At 44.0% G+C, this 25,055-nt stretch overlaps 3 pseudogenes; 1 reads left to right on the top strand and 2 right to left on the bottom strand.

Annotated features, from left to right (window-relative positions):
- Positions 1-356: 356 nt before the first annotated feature.
- On the bottom strand, positions 357-470 carry LOC136663411 (5S ribosomal RNA; annotated as a pseudogene).
- Positions 471-5,486: 5,016 nt separating this feature from the next.
- LOC136663402 (5S ribosomal RNA) lies at positions 5,487-5,609 on the bottom strand (annotated as a pseudogene).
- Positions 5,610-24,304: 18,695 nt separating this feature from the next.
- Positions 24,305-24,421, top strand: LOC136663531 (5S ribosomal RNA; annotated as a pseudogene).
- Positions 24,422-25,055: the final 634 nt, after the last annotated feature.

Raw genomic sequence — 25,055 nt, forward strand, 5'->3', positions numbered from 1 at the left:
GAGTCTCTGGGTGGGGGGGTGAGCAGAAGGTGGAATGAGATGGAACCTGATTTTAAAAATTTTTTTTTTAATTTTTCCAAAAACAAACACACATAAACACAGTATTAGAGGGTACAAGACATCATACCTCACTATAATTAATAAATGGTTGGCAACCTTCAGTCTCGAAAGACTATGGTATAAGCCTACAGCACTCGGTATTCCCAGGCGGTCTCCCATCCAAGTACTAACCAGGCCTGACCCTGCTTAGCTTCCGAGATCATGGTATAAGCCTACAGCGCCCGGTATTCCCAGGCGGTCTCCCATCCAAGTACTAACCAGGCCTGACCCTGCTTAGCTTCCGAGATCATGGTATAAGCCTACAGCACCCGGTATTCCCAGGCGGTCTCCCATCCAAGTACTAACCGGGCCTGACCCTGCTTAGCTTCTGAGTTCAGATGAGATCGGGCATGTGCAGGGTAAGTGTTAAATCATTACATATTTCCTAATCCAATTGCTCTTCTATGTTAGCCTCTTAATATCATTTATCATTTATCTATCATATCGTATCATATATAATATATTATATATATAATACATTCATCTAAATATCCTATTTTATACTTCTACAACTTTATTTTCAACCAAGCTTAAAATAATTTTCATTACTCAGTCTATATTGGTTTCACTGTTGATCCAAGCTCTCTAAAAATCTGTCCATTTCCACCACAGTCATTATTTTCTCTAGTAATTCATCTTTCATTGGGATCGTGTCTTTCCAGTATCTAGCATATAAAATCCTCACAACAATTAATATCATAATCCAATATCTCCTTCACTTGATCATTCCAATCTATGTCAGTTGACATTTATTGACATACTGTCATATTGTCAGTTGATTGAAGTATTTCTTCTTCCTTCACTTGATCAATCCAATCTGCATCAATTAGTCAAAATATTTCTTCTCCTTTCTGGTCTGGTGACTTTTGAGTCTTTATCTTCCAAGCTATCTCCATTAACATTGTCTCTTCTAATTTGTTGTTTTGTCCTTTCTCCAGTGTTTTGGATTTATCTTCCATTTCTTTGCTCTTTTGTTGATCCTCTCCTGTTTGTTGCATATTAGACTCATTTGTCTGTTGAATTAAGATTTCCAGGCTAATTTGGATTTGTAAATATCGATTTGCTTGTTGCTTTCCCATTTCCAGTACTTTTTCCATAATCCTTTGTTTTTTCTCATGTGATTCAGATATAACATCTGTGAGTTGCACACTAAGATAATCTAGTTGTGTAGTTAATGCATCCAAACTAGCTTGAACCTGCAGATATTGATTTGTTTGTTGCTGTCCCATTGCCGCTAATTTCTCTATATTGTCTTGTATTGTCTGCTTCCATTCTTTCCCTTTCGGTTCCTCTTGTGTTAGTTTTCCCAAGCTGGACTCCAGGGCAGGAGAGCTCCTAACTTTCGCTCCTTTTCCTGTCGTCCTTTTTCTTCCTTCTTATATCTTCTTTCTTCTTACTTCACTGTCAAGTCCTGTTCTTGTCCTTGTAGTATCTTTTTTAGTCCACTAGATGTCCCTAATGTTCTTATTTCAGTTATTTATATCTGTTTCTATGTCAATCGTATTCCTTTCCAGGAGATAATCAAAGGAATGTAAACAATCAACCACTTTTGCAAAACAAAAAAAATGCAGCTCTCCAGCAGCTCTCCACAGGCATCCCACAAGCTTTCCACAGGAAAAAAAACCTGAACACTCCACAACAATAATTATATTCCAAGATGGTTAATTTGTAATCTGACAAATTTTAGATTTATAAAGTTAGAGTTATGCACTCATATTTCCACAACAAGCTCGGCAGATCTCCTCCAAAGTTTCTTCTCACATCAACAAACAAATAAGCAGAGAAAGCCTCCCCCTCCTTCCTCTTCTCCCAGGAGGGGGAAAGCCTGCCTTTCCTTCTCCTTCTCTCGGGCAAAAGCTTAATCAGGTAGTCAGTTAGTCAATTAATGCCCGACACACACAACGGAACAACACTCACTTGCTTCTTTCAACTTCCTTCCCTGCTTGGAGCCTTTGGCTTAATTTCAACATTGAATCCTCACCATCACCAACATCGATGGCTGGGTTCCCTTGGAGAAAAAACAGTCCCTGGCTGGACCCTTCTTCTCCAAAACCGTACATTATCTGTAGGATCAAGGCCTCTCCTGACCACTGATCCTCGGATCTCATCAGACTCACGATTTTGGGAAGAAATAGCATGCTTTCCAAGAGTTTTCCAGGAGCTCCGAAAAACACAACTACTCAGCCACCTCAGGCCCCACCCCCTCTCGATCCTGATTTATTTTAATGGATTAATCAGGGATTTAATGCAAACCTGACCCATCTCAGTCAACGGTTGCTTGATCTGGAAGCAAACTGGTCGTATCAACAGTGATGGGTCAGAATGCTCAGTGCCAGGCATGTGTTTTCTCAATACAAGACTTTTGAATAAGCTTATTTTGTCAGTGAAGGTAGAGTGCTCCTTTGGGGAGAAAAAAAAAACCTGATTTTTGCAAAGCTAATTATTGTTCGTTGTTAAATAGCTGCTGCATCAGTGCATTGGATTGGGTTGTTCATCACAACTTGTCTCATGGGTGCTGTGTCATTACCAACTTTCTTCTGATACAATCCAAAATCTTTTAAGCAAGGCAACTCTAAGCTCTAACACCAGGCGATTTGACAGTTGTGCTTAAAATGTTCTTCCATCTCTATTCCCCTCCCCCATCCTCCGGCGTCTTTAATTTACCCAGTCCTTATAGTGCAAAGCATATCCTACAAAGTTCTTTCTGCACAGGCTTCTCTCCACCTGCACACATTGCTTCTTTGGATCTCACTCACGGTATTTACCTTCCCCTTCGGGGGGGGGGGGAATAGCATCTGTAGTTTGATTGTTATTTTGACCTTCAAGCTGTTTATTTCAACAGTGTACACAAATTCTGCAGACGGACTAGTTTGCCACTAAAAATATCCCACTGCAATTAGGAAATATGTCTTCCATCAGTAAAGATAATATTGACCCTTTGCAAGCATTTCTCCGTTTCATTAATTGCTCTTCGCATATTTCTATACACTGAATGAATAATTCGGGGGAGTTTTTAGAAGGTTCGTTTGGAAAGTTTTCTACCATAAATGAAATTGTATCTGGTGGTTAAATTATACTCACAGCCCAATCATCGGCTGACCTTATGAGCTTTCCATTGGTGTAAGGCAGTTTACGGTCCACAGTTTACGGTCCAGTTATGGACCAGTTTGCGGTCCACAAACACAACCCACTTTCAGGAGCAACTGAGCTGCCATCGTGAGCAACCAGTGGATCTGTCATATCCCCGGTGCTAATTATCCTGCAAAGAGCTCAGCTCCTGCAAGCATGTGTAAATATAGGGAGATAAATGTCATAGGGTCTTTTTTTCTGGTCATTACTTAGAAATAAAATATTCTTTCTAGAGCTCCTTTTTGAAAGTCTGGCAAAGCTAGGTGGGTCCTGATAGAGTGTCGTTTTAAAAAGTGGGTCCTGGTGCTAAAAGGTTTGGAAACCACTGTCCTATTGAATGAATGAATAAACCTTTATTAGGCATAGATAGAGAAATCATAAAAGCAAACATAATTAGTCCTAATCCCGTTTATCAAAAACAGAGTTAAGATACTAAATTACTAATAAAACATTTACAGTTCAACATAAAATAACATTTTTGACAAATTACATTAAGAAGGCTTAGAAATCACCAGAAGTAAAAATTTAGAAATTCCCTCTAGCACATCTGGTGAGCAGTCATTTAGGAGATACTTCAGTTTTGCCTCATCCGAAAGCCCATTCATTTTGCCAAGAAGTGGAGTCATGTAAGTGTGGTGGGATCTAGTGTGCCGAGGACAATAAAAAAGAACGTGTATGATTGATTCAACATTTCCCAAATTACAAGGGCAGAGGTGCTCTTTATATGGTATTTGCCTATATCTGCCTTCTGTGACCTTGGATGGAAACACATTGAATCTTGCCAAGGAGATTGCACGACGTTCAGAAGCATTGATCAGAATACTCAGATAAGTGTCCTATTGCCCTTCCAGGTTTTAATTTGCATTCATGGGTCCAACAGGACTTGCACCAGCAGTATCACAGGAACAGATCCCAGTACATCTATGGGACAAATATTCTGTTGCCCAGAAGAGACCTCCAGGGTTGCTCCACCCACATAAATGAAATTGCATCTAGTAGTTAAATTATACTCACAACCCAATCATGGGCTGCCCTTACAAGCATACTGACAGTATAAGGTACTTTAGTGGTCACAAACACAACCTGTTATAAGGAAGAACAATAAAAACACAAAATATTACTTTTTGCCTTTTTCAATTCACCTTGTTGTTGGCAACCTTCAGTCTCGAAAGACTCTGGTATCGCGCTCTGAAAGGTGGTTCTGGAAGAGCGTCTAGTGTGGCTGAAAAGGCCGATTCGGGAGTGACAATCCCTTCCACACTGGGAGCAAGTGCAGTCTGTCCCTGGTCTGTCTCCCTGGCTGTGGGCCTTCCTTCTTTGCCTCTTTTGCTCAGCCTGTTGGCCAAGAGTCTCTTCAAACTGGGAAAGGCCATGCTACACAGCCTGCCTCCAAGCGGGCCGCTCAGAGGCCAGGGTTTCCCACTTGTTGAGGTCCACTCCTAAGGCCTTCAGATCCCTCTTGCAGATGTCCTTGTATTGCAGCTGTGGTCTACCTGTAGGGCGCTTTCCCTGCACGGGTTCTCCATAGAGGAGAGCCATAGAGGAGATCAATTCACCAAATTTGCAAAAAAATAAAATCATTTTCAAACACCTCTATTTGTTTCATCAAGTATTCCTTCATTTAGTGACAGTATGCAATTATTTTTTAAAACCTTTTAAAGTTTTATCGTTTTTACAATAGTTTAAGTGCTTTTTAAATTCTGCTTTTAGCCAACTTGGGTCCTTCAAGGAAGAGGAGGGATACAAATCTTTTAAAATGAGACTGGTTTCCCACCCCCAGGGTAATGCTGAGGATTGAACCTGGAAAGAACCAACCCATTGTATGACAGTTCCTCCCTGAATTTTTAGGAACTCTGTGAAAAGACATTATTAAAAATAGACACAGAGGCTAATCCTAGCAGCCACAGCAAAAAGGCACACACCACATGATAATGGAAGGAGGTAACCATGCTCCAAGCATTGTCAACAGCCAACTTAGGTCAACAGGACACTGTTCCTCTGCCATAAATCACATGATAGGATTGGGCAGCAGCCATTTAGTGCCATCAGCTCATAAATGGGTAGGTGACTGCCACCCATGCCTTCAAAATGCAGCATTTCTTTTTACAGATCAAGATTAAAATGGATGGCAACCTTCAGTCTCGAAAGACTATGGTATAAGCCTACAGCACCCGGTATTCCCAGGCGGTCTCCCAGGTGGTCTCCCATCCAAGTACTAACCAGGCCTGACTCTCCTTAGCTTCCGAGATCATGGTATAAGCCTACAGCACCCGGTATTCCCAGGTGGTCTCCCATCCAAGTACTAACCAGGCCTGACCCTGCTTAGCTTCCGAGATCAGACAAGATCGGGAGATAGTGTTCAGTATAGGGAGATGGTTGGCAACCTTCAGTCTCGAAAGACTATGATAGAAGCCTACAGCACCCGGTATTCCCAGGTGGTCTCCCATCCAAGTACTAACCAGGCCTGATCCTGCTTAGCTTCCGAGATCAGACAAGATCTGATACAGTTATGTATAGCCAGCCCAGGACAGATCAAGATTAGAAATTAGAAAAATTAATTTCTATTTGTATTGGAAATATCAGCCCAGACTGACCTGAATATATTTTGCCTGCTATGAAATTTGGTTAATGTTTCGTGCAGTCTCAACCTTTCCCCAAAATCTTCATGTGTTTAGACAATCAACTATCTGTGAAATTATGAGTTTGCTCCTTAATTGCCCGTGATCTTTGGCATTAAAGATGCTATTCTTGGTTTGGTTTGTGTGTGTCTGTGTTTTCCATTCAGCAAGGGCTCTCAGCTTAACAGAATCACATTAAAAAAGAAATCCAAAACATTATTTTTATAAAAGTACCAGCTTGGTACCAGTGCTTCGCTATGGTATTTAACTAAATCAAATCCTTCTTTTGGGTGATCTAGCTTTTCTGTTCCAGTGAGAACTTGGGAATGGGTAGCTCATCTACATTCTAAGGGTGTTTCAACTCCCCCCGCTTTCCCGGCAGATATTCTGGTTGAATTCACTAATAAACTTTACCTCTTACAGTCCAGCCTGCATAACAGCAGTTTTTATTTTCAATATTTTCATTGCTGATTATTGCAGCATTTCCCATAGAGAGCATTTTTTAAAAAAAGAATCTCCCTACTCAATTGACTTCAATTGTAACTACCCTGAATTTCAGATATTTAAGAATAATTTCCAAAAGAGGCCAGATAAAAATATAACTATCCCCCATTGCATTCAGGGCAATGAGAGTAATATACAAAATGGGAATAGTTATGTCAGCATTTGCATCATTATCTCTAGTCTATTGTATCAAAAGAATGCATAGACTTCTTACATTATTACTGAGGTTGGCATATTTGTTTGTAAACTAAGTCCCTGAAGAATAGAGCCAGGATTAAGGAAGTTTAAGGCCTCTTTTTTCATGGAAGTGGTAAACCTCAGTAGGCTGAGACACTTCAGATTGCAGGTGGGGGCAGTGATGTTGCTAGGGGGATGCAGGGGGTTCAGGCCACACCAGGTGATGTGCCCCCGGGGGGGGGTGACACCACTACTGGCCAAAATTTTTTAAATCTTGGTATTTTTGAATAATACCATTATATCATTTGATGTGTAATTTCATGCATAATGCATTGAAACAAACCACGTTGAAATATCTCTATCCTATCAAAGTTATAGCCAAAAAACCAGTGGGGGTGGGGCAATGATGCATCACCCAGCCCAGGGGTCTCCAAACCCCAGCCTGGGGGCCAGATGTGGCCTGAGCAAGCCTCTACCCGGCCCGCATTCAACCTCTTGTCCCCTGAAATCCTCTGGCCCACTCAACTGAACATGACCAGAACTGTGCTCTGATTGTGTCTGGAGGCTGTTCTGAGGGCCAGAGAGGTTGAATGAATGAACCCATTCATTCATTTATTCATTCATCTAAGTTCCATCTCAAATTTATTTATTTAAATTTTATATTTAAATCGTTTTTCCGGCCCTCAACACCACACCAGATATTTGATGCGGCCCTCTGGCCAAAAAGTTTGGAGACCACTGACTTAACCCAACACCAGAGCGCTCCCCCACCCAGTACATGGGGGAAGGTCCATTATGGGGGTGACACAAACCCCAGTGACACCACTGGACAGTGACACATACGATTGAATGTTCTGTTCTGTTTGCACTGCCAGCAAACAGAAATCTAGTGCATCAAGGATAAAGTTAGGTTTGAATTCTTTATACTGAGAAGGGTCTTCTTGCGGCCTGGCCAATATTTTCTCCTTACACCATAGTCGAGCCCCAGACTGTCCTATGGGGCTACTTGGCTATGTGCCAGTTATTTAATGTAAGGCAGCCCAGTCTGGGAGTGGGGAGTCAGGATTTGGCTCACGCTGCCGCTGTTGATCCTGCCCCCCTCCTGGGCCCTATCATCCTACCATTCTGCCCTCCCCCTGCTCCAAAATGTCCACTCCCCACCCCTAGAACACCCCCCTTCACTACCGGATGCAAACCTACCCCCTCTGGCAAGCACAAGGGCAAACCAGCACAGGCCTCTGCGCCAACCCAGGCAATTCTTGAGTTCTTGAGGTTGATAGGGAGTAGGAATCTTCAGTGATTGCCTGGAATTGGGCGGTTCAGGGGCCAGTCTGGTTACATGGGCCCTGTGATGGTTGGTTGACCCCCCCCAATACCAACTGGACACTGACCATTATTCTTATACTGCTGTACTGAATGTTCGTTGCATGTGTTCTGTATTTAAGACTGGACCTGCCTGACAAACGCACTTACAGTTCCTGTATTTGCACCCAGAATTCCTCTACAGAAACTCTCCTCTGCATATTTGGATGCCGAACACTCACTGGACATCTTGTGCACAGTCAAATACAGCCAACCAATATTTGATCCTGACATTAGACCTCACATGATCCTGGATTTCAATATTTAATGATGATATTTGACTTCAGTATTTGATATCTAATCATTGTCATGCCACAGTATTTGACACCTGAAGCTGACACTGAACGGTATTTAGTTTTGACAGTGTTTGATGGATGCCATGCAATTATATTTAGCAATATTTAGCAGCTTATGAAATTTCACACCTGACGGCATCAAAACCATCAAAAGAGGCCAACAAGACTGCGAGCAGAAAATCTGTGCACAGTTTGTTGGGAGTAACTCCCCACTGAACTCTGTAGGCATCAGGTCTGAATAAATATGCACAGAAGCAGGTTGAAATCCTGACCATATTTACAAGGGAATAAGCCTCTTAGAGCTCACTGGGACTGAGTAAATGTCTTTAGGGCGGCACAGTTTTCGAAACAGAGGAAACAATTGTAGATGCAAAAGTCAAACTCAGTTGAAAAGATGTCATTTTAAAAATCATTTCAGTGCTAGAAATATTTATTCCTACAGAAATAGGGGCCAGAAATGGTTCTTTTCCTAACAGCTGAAAACAATCTCAGCGTTTCCCAAAACTGTGGGTCGTGGCCCATAGTATGTCATGAACTGATTGTTGGTGGGTCATGAAACTGACAAGCTGATAGCTGACAAGGAAAATGCATTGAGCCCTATGGAAAGTGAAAAATGTGAATCGGTGTAGGAAAGTGAAATTTGTGAGTAGGTGAAGGTACCATGGTCCATTTCGAAGGGCAAGTCAAGAAGACCACAAAGACATGAGAACGGTCCCAATCTGATGAACACGGGCCCCCCAAAAGCACTCGAAAAGGAAATCCCCCCTCCAAGCTGAAAAATTTGTTGAGCCATATGGAAAGCAAAACTGAGCCACATGTGCATGTTTACTCATGAGTAAACAACCATGAGTTGGCTCCAATCGAAGGCAGGCAAAGGGGAATGCAAGGCTATCAGAATGATCCTGATCTGATGAATGTGGAGCTCAACAAACGCTCCAGGGTGTGTTTTAAAAGGGATAAAAACAAAAGCTTGAACAGCTGGTAAAAGTGAAACTTCTTTTACAGTCTCTTAAAGCGAGGTGGGTCCTGAGAGTGTGTAATTTTTAAAAAGTGGGTCCCGGTGCCAAAAGGTTTGAGAACCACTGCTCTAACTACTGCTAACCACTGCTTTGTATTTATGTACTTTATTCTTCATTCCAAGCCTTAGCTGTTTTTTATAGTGATTGGTAATGCGGTTACCCATGGTGATTTTACTGGAATCAGCTTTCCTGCAGTAAATGGTCCTTTAGGACTGCCCCAATGCACAACACCCCATTCTGAGCAGCTTGGGCACTCAGTGAGTGGCTAGGTTTGTGCCTCTCCTGGCACCAGTAAGCTAGCACTGGGGTCAGGAGGGAGGTGAAGAGCGGGAAGGATCGGGTGGGGAGGAGGATAGGAAGGGAGCAGTATCAGTTGAACAGCCAATATCCTATCCCACTTCCTGGCCCTGATCCTCCTTCCCAGGACTTGTACCAGCTATATAGCTAGCATAAGAACATAAGAACAGCCCCACTGGATCAGGCCATAGGTCCATCTAGTCCAGCTTCCTGGATCTCACAGCGGCCCACCAAATGCCCCAGGGAGCACACCAGATAACAAGAGACCTCATCCTGGTGCCCTCCCTTGCATCTGGCCTTCTGACATAGCCCATTTCTAAAATCAGGAGGTTGCACATACACATCATGGCCTGTAACCCATAATGGATTTTTCCTCCAGAAACTTGTCCAATCCCCTTTTAAAGGCATCCAGGCCAGATGCCGTCACCACATCCTGTGGCAAGGAGTTCCACAGACCAACCACACGCTGAGTAAAGAAATATTTTCTTTTGTCTGTTCTAACTCTCCCAACACTCAATTTTAGCAGATGTCCCCTGGTTCTGGTGTTATGTGAGAGTGTAAAGGCATCTCTCTATCCACTCTGTCCATCCCTTGCATAATTTTGTATGTCTCCAGGTAGGCCCATTTAGGCAGTGAGGGCTTACCCCCAGGCAAGGGAACAAAAGTTCTCTTACCCAGTGGAGAATTTTGGGACCTGAAACTCCTCCGGGGGATTTAGCAGGGCTGCATGAATTTGCAGTGTCCTTATTATCTTAAAATGATTTGCGAGGGGTAAGATTTAACATGTTCTTGCTTCCAGGCAGGAAAGAAGTCTATTAATGTTTCACATAATTTGGTCGAAACATGCTAAGTCTGCTATATTTGTATTGATTTGGTTGACTTTTATACAACGACTTCTTTCATTAAGTGATCTAAATTTATGCCCAATATCCTCTGCATCTTTGAGAAGGTTGGAGACATTCCCAGAAATCAACTTAGAAGAATTTTGCCTTCTGCCACACTCTTTTGGATGGTGTGCACTGTATTATTTTGTTTAAAAAAGGGTCCAGTTTTTCAGGAAAAAAAAAAATAGCAGTACTGAGATGATTTGCAGACTTTAAAAAGGTTTCACTTTTGTTTTTCTTTTAAAAACTGGTGCAGAATCAATTCTGATTCCAACACCTGAGACAAAATGTCCACTGCGGAAACTAAGATTTGTTCCTACTTTGGCACAGACTACAGCCCTGTACTGAGGATGATATTTCAGGACCACAAATAGCAACAGATTACTAGATAGTATTAAAATGGATTTTTTCAACTCTCCCACTGCACATAAAATGACATGAGCTTGTGGTAGAGCTGGCCAGTGCATTGATGCTGGGTGCTTAAAAGACATCAACATGTGTGATCCACAGATGTAACATGTGTAGTCCCAAAAGAGACACGCACTATCCAACATGTGTTTTTTTTTATCTGTGAAGAAGCTCATATTTTTTTTATTAATGGGTTTGTTTTTTATTACATTGTGACTTATGAATGTCTGAATTAATACCTTCCAATACTCCACCAAGAAAATTCACATGGGCAGCACAAGCCTATCCCTGCCATGCCAACAGAGCGCCTTGGGCAAGGGGAGCAACCAGATGTCCTAGGAGAGGTAAGTTGAAGTGCTTTTATTTTCTCCTGGGCATTTTACAACAGGGGATTGGAAAATCCGCTGTTGTACAAGCAGGGACATGTTGGAGCCATAGCACCAAGACTCCAGTCGAGACCCAGGTCTCTACCTCTTTGGACTTGAGTTGCCCACGAGTCCTAACGGTGGTCATCGCGACTCATGCAGAGTCATTTTTCAAGTCATTTTGATTCAAGTCCAAGTCTTTTTGAAAAGTGAGTCAAACCCTGAAGCAGCGGAACAAAGCAGGGGAGCAAACAAACACAAACACAAAACAGAGTTGCAAGCAAACACAAAAGCAAGTCTTCACTGGAGTCAACTCTTCAGGGTAAAACCCCCAAGTCCCGTCAATTCTGGGTTAAAAAACATGGGTACCTTGAGTGAGGACAAGTCGTGATAAACATGTGTTTTTGCGACTTGAGTTCAAGTCTCAGTCAATCCCTCCGTAGAAGGTCCATAGGATTTGACTGTTTAACAACATTGGGCTCTCTTTATCGCTGTTCCTCCCCTTTTCCTTAGATGTTTGTCTATTTAGTTTGCAAACTTGCAAGCCAGCGCTTGCCACTGTTGGTTTTATGCATGTTCAGCATCTTGTTTGTTAGATGTTCAGCTCTTTATTACCAGTGAATATGTTTACACTGATCAGATATGAAACAAAACAATTGCAATGCTCCCGCACCATGACTGAACTGAGATTCTTATTTGCATCGATAAATCACCATGAAAAAAGCAAACGCTGCAGTTGTACCCGTGGCTGTACTGAAATGCGTTTCTATGTGGTGTATTTACCAATGTGCAGGAAAGCATTTGCACATCTATAATGTGCTGCATTTTTTTAAAAAAAAGCAACTGTGATGCAATCACATGCATGATCACATCATATTGTCTCCTCTTCCCTCCAGGGTTGCACATTGATAAAGTTGGGAGAAAATGAAGTGAAAGAAAAACAAACAAGTATTGCAGATGTTTCAAATCCAAATTAATTGTTCATTAACTCCCCCTCCCTGCCAGTGCAGCCGCAACAATAGAGCGCATGCGGTCCCTTGTGTGGGACAATCCTGGACACCTCCTTGCAGTAAGCCTCTGCTTCTTTGATAGATCTACTCAGACCTCTTTTGTGCCAGTGAGATGGGACAAGGCCATGAAGGGCGATAGGATATCAGCAGAGCTGCTGTCTCTGCCCCATTCCGCCCACTGCCCACTCCTCACACCATCTTACTGATGCCAGGGCATCCCCAAGGACCACTTTCGTCCACTGTTCTCAGCAGCGGTCAGATGTACACAATAGCACATTGCACTCTGCGATGCCGGAACAGCAACAGTACTGCCAGAATGCAAGATCCCAGCCAAATAGGATTCGGCCCTAAATTGGTATACTGAGAGGTTGCCTGCAAAAGGTCAAAACTGAAAGTGAAACCAACAAGATCTTCAAGTCTACTGTACTTGCGTTGTCCAGAGACAACAGACAACACAATAGCAGAGTGTGCGTTCATGCAGCTCCTTCTTTGAATGCAGGCCGTGACACTGGAGCCTGTGAAGTTTATAGTGCAAGTTATCCATACCTATAACAATTTCAGCTGCAGAAGCTCTTGATATATTCTGCATTGCGGTCTCCATCAGGCATGCAACCATTTCTTGATAACTGGGGATTAAATATTTATTCAGTCTCTATGGCTGCAACCGCTGGTGACAAAAGCCATCAGATACTGGTACCCGTTTTAGAAATGCACATATTTTCTTATTATGTAATTGCCCCACAGAGTAATTCTAGGGACCATACAAAGTTCATGGAAAGCATTTTTAGCTTGGCCAGGACCTGCAGCAGCTCAACACGGGCCGCTTCCCTGTCACTGGGTAATGAGAGAAACCCAATCATTCTGACACCGAAGGCCAGATTTGCTCTTTTGCTCCGATTATTCTCGGGGTGGGGACAACCGATGAAAGATGTTAACACTCTCATCCATTCGTCATGACTTGATTGAAGGGGATGAATATGTCATCACGCCGAAAATAGTAATATGACTCAGGTTGTCACTGGGACCTTGATTAGTCTGCATCGGAAACTTGTTCAATTTGTATGCTTATGAGACATCTTGTCACCGTTCGCAAAGATTAAAGACAGATGCTCCATTGGAACACACAGGCAAACATAATGTACACATAAATATACCATCAATCCAGCTGGAATCACATTTTTCAAAGAGTATAATCTAATTCAAAAGTGAACGGGCAGCCGCTGCAGCCCATGAAATAACAATCTGTGCTCCAAGTATCCCCAGCCTCAAGGAGATGTCAACTACTTTTGCTGAATAATTGACAGCTTCCAAATATACATTTTTTTGCACTCTTTCCTGTACAATCTGAAACAAGAAATACAACGTGTCAAGGCTGCTGGAAGGAAGGAAGGGACATGGAGAAATAAGAGGTGTCACAGACAGGCCCTCATTCTTCAGTGTGGCCTTAACCAAGCTGGGTCACATCATCGCTGTTCCAATTCCCAGCTCAGACAAAGTGCATCCCATTGCCTCACTCAGCAAGAGGCAAGAGGTCTCAGTTTCATTCAGACTCAGCAGATGTGTAAATGGTGATGGGTAGGGCTGCATATCCAGAAGTGGGTGCAAGAATACAGGAATTGCTTGTACGTATTAAGAGCCTTGCTTGGGCTCTTGCTTAAGAGCTGCAAGGCCCAACTGGAAATGTTGGGGCATTGGGTGGGCCGCTGTGAGATACAGGAAGCTGGACTAGATGGGCCTATGGCCTGATCCAGTGGGGCTGTTCTTATGTTCTCATGGAAACATTTACAGCCAAGGTCTGTCAAATCTTAAAGACATAAATAAAATTGATTATAGATTTTAAATAACTATGGTAGAAGAGAAAGTAATCAAAATGTACACTTAAAAGGTGCATGTCAGTTAAGGAATAAGGGACTCTAAGCAAATTTTAATAGTCTTAGGGCGCAATCCTAACCAACTTTCCAGCACTGACCTAGCTGCAATACAGCCCCAAGGTAACAAACTTGCCCTTACTTTGAGGAGGCCCCCTTGACTGCCTCCCCACTGCAGGATGCAATGCACACCACATGGGCACAGCTATGTCAGTGCTTGAAAGTTGGTTAGGATTGAGCCCTTATGGGAGTTTGAGAACCCCTGGCATAGCCTGTTTGCATACAGCTCTATGGCAGGGAAATTCATATGACTGGGCTGTTAGATGCATTGCACGCCAATTTGTCTGTGCAGTAAAAGCATGGTAGAAATGTTTTAAATAATATTAAATCCTAATTTTCCACATGGCTTACTTCTCTTTGAAAATACTGCAGTTGTCACATCGGGACAGTTATTTTTGTATTAACCCCATTAAAAAAAATATGCAGTGAGCTTCCTCTAAAAATTGAAGTTAGACACTTGATAGCTGCTGAGATCATTTGTAGGTATATACCAATAGTTGACAGCTTCCTTCCTAATCTCTCCAGAAGGCAAATCAATTAAGAGGACAAAAAACAACAACAACTATCTCATTCTATGATGGCTCATTATTAGGCAAACACGAACTCTTCTAAATATGATATTGAAAAGGACCTCTGAACTTTTCCCGTAGCCACCACACTGGAATGGACCAATTAGGGACCAATTAAGGCTGACATTTCTATTGAAGTGGATTCAGGGTTTTGCTGCCATTTCTACCACTTCCTATAGAGACAAAAATTTCCCTCATCCATTTTTCCCTGACCCTGGATAAGAGAAGCTGGCAATATTGGTGAGATATGACTTTAATTCCATGCAGGAAAGTCATCATTTGTCATATCTGATGGGAACATTTGAATGTTCCTGTGAAGTCATAATAATGTCCAATGAGAATTCCAAAAACACCCTGAATTTATATTTTCTCAGTCTATTTTCTCTGTCTGCGGTGCTCATTTAAACCATCCGTTAAATGTCAGTCTTAGTAGCACTCCCTTAAATGGCTGGCTGGCCAGCCTGTATAAAAAAAGAAGCACGAGTCCAGACTCTTCCACTAAGTAAGGTTTAGAGGGCAATAGAGATGAGACTGGAAAGGCAGTGGCTAATCAGACAGACCACTAAAATTGAGTGTTGGGAGAATTAGGACAGACAAAATAAAATATTTCTTTACTCGGCGTGTGGTCGGTCTGTGGAACTCCTTGCCACAGGATGTGGTGATGGCATCTGGCCTGGACGCCTTTAAAAGGGGATTGGACAAGTTTCTGGAGGAAAAATCCATTACAGGTTACAAGCCATGATGTGTATGCGCAACCTCCTGATTTTAGAAATGGGCTATGCCAGATGCAAGGGAGGGCACCAGGATGCAGGTCTCTTGTTACCTGGCGTGCTCCCTGGGGCATTTGGTGGGCCGCTGTGAGATACAGGAAGCTGGACTTGATGGGCCTATGGCCTGATCCAGTGGGGCTGTTCTTATGTTCTTACTTTGCTGAAATTCTCAGCACTAGGGAGGAGCAGATTGTTGTGTAGGTTCTCTTTGCCCTGAATTTCACTTATCCAAATTTCTGGCTTTGTTAGAGCCAGCTTCGGTTGTTCACTAAGAGCCGTAACCGGGGTGGAGCCAGAGAGGCACGTACTGTGGGCGCGTCGCCAAAGGGGTGGCGCATGACTACCCCTCAGGCTTTGCCCTAGTTACAGAGAACGTGCTAGCAGTTTTGCACCACCACCACCCCTGTAGCAAAAGTAAAAAAAGGGTATGAAGCCACTGCAGTGAGTGCCCTTCCTCTGGGGAGAACCCAGAAGTGATGTCACATGATATCCTGAGGTCACTACCCTGGGTTCCAGGGCAGTGCATTACACCTCTGCATTCACTCTCCATGGAGACAGGATGCACAAGGGGCGATGGTGTCACTCAGTACAGAAGGCCAGTACATCAGCACCCTGATGAACCTCCACCAGCAGCAGTTGTGGCAAGGCCCCTAGTGGTAGAGATGCACCATTTCCCTGGCCCTGATGGTTTTTTGGCTATAACATTTGATAGAACATAGGTATTTCAACACGGTTTGTTTCATTCTTTTCTGCATGAAAATATGCATTGATTGATATATAATATGATGGTATTATTCTTATTTCCCCTGGGGGCTGGGGATAAGAATAGGCCCTCGGTTTGGCTGTACTTGTCGTAAGAGGCGATTAAACAGCCACCGGGTAGATGGGACTCGTCAGCCTGGGAAGGCAGCTCATCTGAGAGAAGGAAAACTCTGGTCCCAAACCTCCACTGCCTTGTGGCTACATCCAGTTATGGAAAAGGCTTCAGGAGTCAACCTCGAGGCAAAATCCGAAGCCGGAGTTCCTGAGGCAGTTCATGGCTGAACACAGTCACGTTCTGGCAACTCCTGCGACGCCGCTGGAACCAACCGTATTGGCCTCTGCCTTTCCATTGGACCATTTCAGCGACGTGGAGAGGGGGGATTTGCTGCATGGGTAACAGTCTATCCTCCATATCTACTTTACCCAGGCTTTGCGCACTGCAGAGGACACTCTGTTCCAGAACCACCATTCAGAGCGCAATACCATAGTCTTCCGAGACTGAAGGATGCCAACAAGGTATTATTAAAAAATGCCAAGATTTTAAAAATTTTGGCCAGTAATGGTGTCATCCCTCCTGCAAGCATTACCTGGTACGGCCCACACCCCTAGCGACACCTCTGTTGAGGGGCCCCAGGATCACATTGCTTTGCCCACCCCACCAAAGACAGGAACGTACTAGCCCTGATCCCAACCCTTTGTGCATTCATCATTTGCCAAGTGCTGAATGAAGGGGTCCTTTTTCCTGGAACCCAGGAATGTCCCCCAGGTTGAAATCATGAGGAGAGACTCGCCCCACATACATCACTTGTCTGCGAATAAACTCTGAATACGCAGAGAGTGGAGATAGGGCTACGGCACATTTTTAGTGGGGTGGGGCTAGCTAGCATGACATCAGTGGGGATGGGCTAGACCGCACGATCCTGGGGGCCCCCCAGGGATGAAAGTTGTGTCAAAGGGTGCACACACAGCACTCTGGAAAGAACAAATGGAGCATAGCAACGCTCTGGTTCTTTGGAAATGAGACTGGGTAATCTGGAGAGAAATTTGGAGGAGGATTTCAGAAGCATGCTGGCTCCGATTATTCCAGTTTTGCTGCTGTCCAGGGCATATTAGCTCCTTTTGCCTACTAGCCTACTGAGCCTGGTGTAGGCTCTGTAGGATGTAGGCTCTGTAGGCTTGTAGGCAAAGGATAAAGGAGCAAATACACCCTGGACAGCAGCAAAATTGGAATAATCGGAAAGAAATCTCTTCATGCATTAGCTAAAACATTTCCCTCACTGGCACCCACGGCAAATGAAACTGTCAGGCCACCTCCTATATTCTGAGCATAACCACAACTCAGCACCTGTTAGTACTATCTGCTAATCTATTTATAAAGAATATGCACCTGGAGGAAAATCATTTCTATTTCAGCTCAATTGCGACTCGTTTTGTTATGTTTGGAGATTTGGAAAGGGAGAAGTTTGACCGCTTTTTTTTGCTTTGTTTTTAAATAGACCCATCAGATGTGTGTTGGCATCCTTCAGTCTCGGAAGACTATGGTGTCACACTTTGAATGATGGTTCTGGAACAGAGTAAAGTAAAGCCTGGGTAAAGCTGGGTAAAGCCTGGGTAAAGCCAGAGTAAAGCCTGGGTAAAGTAGGTATGGAGGATAGGCTGTTACCCATGCAGCAAATCCCCCCTCTCCACGTCACTGAAATGGTCCAATGGAAAGGCAGAGGCCAATACGGTTGGTTCCAGCGGCGTCGCAGGAGTTGCCAGAATGTGACTGTGTTCAGCCATGAACTGCCTCAGGGACTCCGGCTCTGGATTTTGCCTCGTGGTTGACTTTTCCATAACTGGATGTAGCCACAAGGTAGTGGAGGTTTGGGATCAGAGTTTTCCTTCTCTCAGATGAGCTGCCTTCCCAGGCTGATGAGTCCCACCTACCTGGTGGCTGTTTAGTCGCCTCTTACGACAAGTACAGCCAAACTGAGGGCCTGTTCTTATCCCCAGCCCCCAGGGGAGACCCATCAGAACTAACCCATCAGAACTAAGTGGCAATATACACATTTTAGAACTTTAAGTTACTTACCTTTGTGGTTGGTTTTAATAAAGTTATTACTTTGTAAATATGATTTTTAGAATGTTTCTTTTTCTCCCTATAGATCGACACAACTACCTACAAGTAACAGTGGGATCCTATGCATGTTTACTCAGAAGTCCTATTCTGTTTAGGGGGTCTACTCCCAGGTAAGTGTGTATAAGATTGCAGCTGGAAAACCCAATCCTAACTTGCACTAGAACCGGCAGGCCAAGTGGCCTGTATCCAAGTGGCCTGTATCCAGTGCAAGGTAGGCACAATTCGAGGTAAGGGGATATATTACTTACATTTCCCCAAATGCAGTCCCATACCATTGCAGCATCAAGTCTAATATATTAAAAATCAAATACACATTGAAATGAATGGGGACTCACCTGGAATTGGCTCACAAACCACTTAGTGGTTCCGACCCACAGTCTGGCCTACGGGCTATTAAGTCTAAATAAATATGAAACTCATAAAAGTGGCGGTTTCCGGAATGTTATGGATTTCAGAATTTGGAATGCCTTGGAAGAGCTTCAGTGCCAAACCCCTGTGTGCTTTTGACAATGCAATGAAACCTTGAGAAAAGGCTTCAGAATGTTCTGTTTCTAGCCAATGGAATTTAGTTACAGCTCAATAAGAGGGAACATAGGTTGTCCAACAGAATCCCCCCTCCCCTTTTATTTGTTGGGAGATGAGAAATGGATATGTCACCCCACGACCTTCAAAAAAGAATGCTTTTGTTCCAATACTGTAGCGTACAGTATTTCTATACAATATGGAGACAATGCGCCTTTGAAAATGCAATGTGTGCTTTGCTTGGAGGATTTGGGAGGGGGAGAAGTGGGGAGGGTTGTTTTCAGGAGGGGTCCTTTAAAGGCCAGATAATGTTAAATTTGCATCTGCGGTGAGGGACGATCATCGGCACTCTAAACAATGATAAATGTCATCTGAAGGAGTTTATGGAAATTGCTTTTCAGACCAGTGAAACTCAAACCCCCTGGAGATCGCGTTAGATTTTGAAATATTGCCATTCCTACCAAAATAAATATTTAGACGGAATGAACGGTCAAACTTGCAGGAAAAAAAGCAGAAGAGGTAAGAGAAGCCAAAGAGAAGAGGGTTGCACTGACAGAGCGATAGCTGTTGCCATTGTTCTCCATACTTGCCCACTAGGTGCTACGTGGGACGCAGAAAGCTACTTCACAGGGGTTCTGACCATTGATCCACCAAGCTCAAAATTGCCTTCTCAGGCAGGGAATAGCTCTAAAGCACTGATGAGGGTCGCAGCAGGTGGGTTTTCCTACTGGAGATCTTCAAACAGAGGCTTGATGGGTACCTGCTGGAGATACTCTAGGAAGATTTCCTGCTTGGTGACTTCGTGGGTACATTCCAACTCTATGATTCGATGATTTGGAGTTGGTCCAGCCAGATGGGCCTTTGACCAGCACCCAACCTGTTTGAACACCCCCACACACACAGACACACACAGGGGCACACACTCACACATCACGTGCTAGCACAGTTTGGGCACTCCATCCCACATGCAATTATGTACCAGTGGGATGGCTGGCTGGGTGGGGATGAGCCATGCATGCCCCTGTTCCCCCCTGCATGATGTGGCAGGGATTGTCAGATGTGCCAGCTACACCTTCCCTATATGGGTCAACCATAAGCAAAACACAGAGAAGCTCACACGTTGCCTTGCAGGGAGATGCAAGTCTTCTGCTTCTCACTTTGTTCACCATGCTTCCTACCCTGCAGTTATATTAGGAAGATTCTTTTTTAAAAAGAGAAAAAGAGACCCATGGACTTGTTTAAACTAGCCCCACAGATTCATTAAGCCTGAAATTTGCTACTGCTTTTTCTGTGTAACACTTTTTTCCTTTTACAATCTTCTGAGCTGTTATAGAACAGGGAGAGCAATTTGTAATCGCCCCTCCAGGAATAATTATTCATGCTATTTTTTGCGATTCATCCCGGTCTCCTATGACCACTCAATTTTAAAGTGCTACAGTGCAATATAGTACCGGAGGAGAAGGAATGCTTGATCTGGCTTATGGTTTTTATTCAACACCCAGAACAATCTATGTTGATTCCTCTAAGCTGCTTTGAATGTGGAGGGGGAAAAAAAAATATGGTTACATAAATCTTTGTAATCTTCAGGGAAAGATAGCACATAAAGAGTTTACTAGCCTATGGATTAGGTTGGTGCATTACAGTACAGTCTTTAATCTGTTGAAATCTACCTCCATGTTCCAAGCTGGTTTTTTATACCATGAGATCCCAGCTTTGCAAAAAGGACACAGCTGGCAGTAATGATAGAAAGAGATGCTGGGGGGGGGGGGGGGAAAGAACACAAAACCAAAAACAATCAGTGACACCGCTAATGAACTTGTTTGACACAGTGTCTGGAATTCTGGGTTCACTGTGCACATACTGATGATCAGATATCATGGGGGGGGGGATGGGGACTGGACTAATTTCTGGAGGAAAAGTCCATCACAGGTTATAAGCCATGATGGGTATGTACAACCTTCTGGTTTCAGAAGTAGGCTACCCCAGCATGCAAGATGCAAGAGAGGGCACCAGACGCAGGTCTCTTGTCATCATGTGCTCCCTGAAGCATCTGGTGGGTCACTGTGAGATACAGGAAGCTGGACTAGATGGGCCTTTGGCCAGATCCAGTGGGGCTCTTCTTATGCTCTTAGGATCCTTTCAATCAATACTTCTGAAAAGCCTAAAACATGCTCACTTGTGTTTCTCTGTGTAAATACAATCCATTATTACATTTGATAATGTTGTATAAGTTCATCTGTTAGAAGGTCTGGTCCAACAAGAAGCTGACGGAACATACCAAGATCCAGGTCTACAGAGCTTGCGTCCTGAGTACACTTCTGTACTGCATTGAGTCATGGACTCTTTGCTCACAACAGGAGAGGAAACTGAACGCTTTCCACATGAGCTGCCTCCGACGCATTCTCGGCATCACCTGGCAGGACAAAGTTCCAAACAACACAGTCCTGGAACAAGCTGGATTCCCTAGCATGTATGCACTGCTGAAACAGAGGCTCCTGTGTTGACTCGGTCATGTCGTGAGAATGGATGATGGCTGGATCCCAAAGGATCTCCTCTATGGAGAACTCGTGCAAGGAAAGCGCCCTACAGGTAGACCACAGCTGCGATACCAGGACATCTGCAAGAGGGATCTGAAGGCCTTAGGAGTGGACCTGAACAGGTGGGAAACCCTGGCCTCTGAGCAGCCCGCTTGGAGGCAGGCTGTGCAGAATGGCCTTTCCCAGTTTGAAGAGACACTTGGCCAACAGTCTGAGGCAAAGAGGCAAAGAAGGAAGGCCCACAGCCAGGGAGACAGACCAGGGACAGACTGCACTTGCTCCCAGTGTGGAAGGGATTGTCACTCCTGAATCGGCCTTTTCAGCCACACTAGACGCTGTTCCAGAACCACCATTCTGAGCGTGATACCATAGTCTTTCAAGACTGAAGGTTGCCAACACAATAGAAGGTACTTTGAGTGAGTCACAGATATAATTATTTCAAGTACTACCTAGAAAATATATTTAAAACTTAGCATGTGCTTCTCAGAAATCGCTCCAGTTCACAAATCTTATAAACAGTACATCGCCTTTGCATTGCACGAATGCAAAATAACTACCTCCAGGGCTCAATATCATATTTGTTCTTTTCCAGGCATAGGTAGAGATGACCTGGGAATGACAACTCAGAAGTAAATGAAACACCAGCTAATGAATGGAAAGGATTTTAAAGATATGCTGTCCTATGGAGAACACGCTATGAATGCCAGGTCAGCAGTCCTTAGAAGTCTGACTTCTGCTGATTTCATAAGAACTTCTGCAGGGTAAGAAGAAAACTTTTAATTTGCCCCCATTCCTACTTTTGAATTTCAGGAAAGGATGCAAACTCCCAAGGTGTCTTCTCTCCAAACCAAGAGCAGGGAAGGAAACTTTGAAGAACTCACTTCTTAACTTAATAGGAAATTAATGCCACCAACCTAAAAATGAACAGACCTTTGAAGAACCTGAAGTTCTCATCAGCCTTGCAAAAAATTAAAAAAAGTGTTCCCCCCAAAGTGAAATACCACTCTCCCCTTTTTCATATCTGTTCCCAAATGAGATGTTGCTTATGTGATAACAGTTTGTCAAAAAATAACCCCATCTCTAGGCTTTCAGTTCCTCTCCAAAAGCCAATTACAAAGGGAAGTTATAGCTGCAAGAATCTTTCATTGGCAAATAAATGGCTAGGGTTACAATCCAAAGCACACTTACCTGGGAGCAAGCCTCATGGACTATAATGGGACTTATGTCTGAGTAGACATGCATAGGATTGGGCTATAAATGACTTTTCTTTCCCTCTCTTCATTTTATTACAGAGATAGGCTCGGAGCACTAGCCTAACCAGTCTACTCAGAAGTAAGTCCTATTTTGTTCAGCGGGGCTTACTCTCAGGAAAGTGTGGTTAGGATTGCAGCCTTGGTCACATCTGACATTCACCTTCCTACTCTGAGTGGTTCAGTACTTTAGAGAGCAGGGATTGCATTCCTACCCTGCATTTATACAGCCTTTCTGGTTAGAGATTGTTCCTTTGGATCCACTAAGGAGAACTGGTACTGATTTTCTAGCCTAGCGTTTCTCGAAAGGCGGGTCACGAGTCAATTTCAGGTGGGGTCCCCATTCCTTTCAATATTTTAATCTGTCAGACTTGATGCCATTTGATGGTTTGCGACTGCATTTGGGGAAATGTAACACACCTGTACTTTTAACAGGCTACACTGTATATGCTTTTAACAATGAAAGTCAATGGGGCCTACTCTCTGGGGATAGGATCGCAGCCTTTGGGATGTTTGGGGAATCTTTTTGAAACAGATCAGCAACTGTTTGGGAGGGTTAGGAGGGTTCTTTGTTTTAAATATATTTTTTTTTTTACTTATTGTAAACTTTTAATTTAGTTGTTTAACTTAGGATGCAATCCTAACCAACTTCCCCACACTGGCTTAGCTGTGTCAGTGGGGCGTGTGCTGCATCATGCAGTTGAGGGGTAGTCACAGAGGCCTCCTCAAGGTAAGGCAATGTTCGTTCCCTTACCTCAGAGTTGCAGTGCCCTTATGTCAATGCTGGGAAGTTGGTTAGGATTGCGGCCTAAATTGATTTGATTTCGTCATATGAGGTGTGTTAAACATTCTCCTGCTTGATGCTGTCACTTCCAGCCATGACATCATTTCCTGGTTAGTGACATCACTGCCGGTGGGTCCTGACTGACTGTCATGCTAAAAAGTGGGTCCCGGTGCTAAGAGGTTTGAGAACCACTGTACTAGCCAACTTGGGCATACAGTACATGTTTATAGCATGGAGCAAAAAACATGGGAGAGGTTCCGAGATCTTGGAGTCGTTACTCACCCTGGGATCACCAAAGAGAACTGTGCAAAGAAAGCTAGAGACAGAACCCTGGGGAGTAATCATGGGCCTAATTTAACTGGCAATGGTCAAAAATGCTTCTATTTTCTTCATTGAAGGATTTGTATGCCTTATAAACAGCCTTCCCTTGCCACAGTTTCATACATAGTGCATGTGTGTCCCAAAACTGTGCAAAATGGTTTGGCGTATAATAAATTAACTGCCCGACCTTGAACTGTGCTGGCGCAGCCAGGCCATTCAGCCTGAGCAGATCAGAGATATATTTCCCCTTACCCGAAGTAAAGCCCCCAGACAGCCCTATGGGGCTTCTTAGATCGACGCCAGCTATATAGCTGGCAAAAATCCAGGAAGCCCCATGTAGGATAGTCTCACTGAGGAAGAGAGGGCTTGCACCACTGACACCGATCCAACTGCCTGTGGTTTCACCCTCTCCTGCCCAGGAATGCCCCCTCTCCACCTCCAAAATGCCATATAGCCACCCTCTTTCAGCCCCTGCACTGCCCTACATAATCTTAGTGGTTCTGGCTGACACAGGAATGGGATGCAGTGCTGATGCAGGCCTTTGCACCAGCTCAGATGGTTCTTGCACCTTGGCAGCAACTGTTACCCTGCACATGCCCAATCTCGTCTGATCTTGGAAGCTAAGCAGGGTCAGGCCTGGTTAGTACTTGGATGGGAGACCGCCTGGGAATACCGGGTGCTGTAGGCTTATACCATAGTCTTTCGAGACTGAAGGTTGCCAATCACAGATGGTTCTTGAGGGGCCACAAATGTGCCTTATGGCACATTTGTGACACTCTGAGCCAGTGTGGGGATGGCCACATTGGCTTAACTAAGGGTTGGGAATGCGCTGTTATGATAATCTCACTCATGAGCAGCCATTTTCAACCACTGTGCCATGGCACACTGGCGTGCCGCAAGTGGTCCACAGGTGTGCCAAAGGAATTTGGGGGAAGGTCATTTATTAATAAGGCCAATGGGAGACGTGAGTCCCCACTGGCAGCATGGTGTGCCATGTCAATTGTCAAAAATCTGGTGGTGTGCCTTGACCATTTTAGTGCCTTGTCAGTGTGCCGTGAGATGTAAAAGATTGAAAATCACTGCTCATGAGCCTTTCATTCAGGATTTATTTTGTGGAAGCATCTTCTCATTTTGCCCTTGCGATTCAGAGCCTCTGACCTAAAGCTGCACATTCCTCTTGAGCGGCATTAGATTATCACCATCCATTTTAGGAGAGGCAACAGGGCCTTGGGAAGGCTTCGTTTTGGCTGGCATACAGCCCACATGTGTTCCTTCTTCTCTTTTCCCCACTTGCAGTTGCCAAGGGAGTGACCAACCAAGCG

The sequence above is a fragment of the Tiliqua scincoides genome, chromosome 12 (genome assembly GCF_035046505.1).
Source record: "Tiliqua scincoides isolate rTilSci1 chromosome 12, rTilSci1.hap2, whole genome shotgun sequence".
In the NCBI taxonomy this organism is placed as follows: Eukaryota; Metazoa; Chordata; class Lepidosauria; order Squamata; family Scincidae; genus Tiliqua; species Tiliqua scincoides.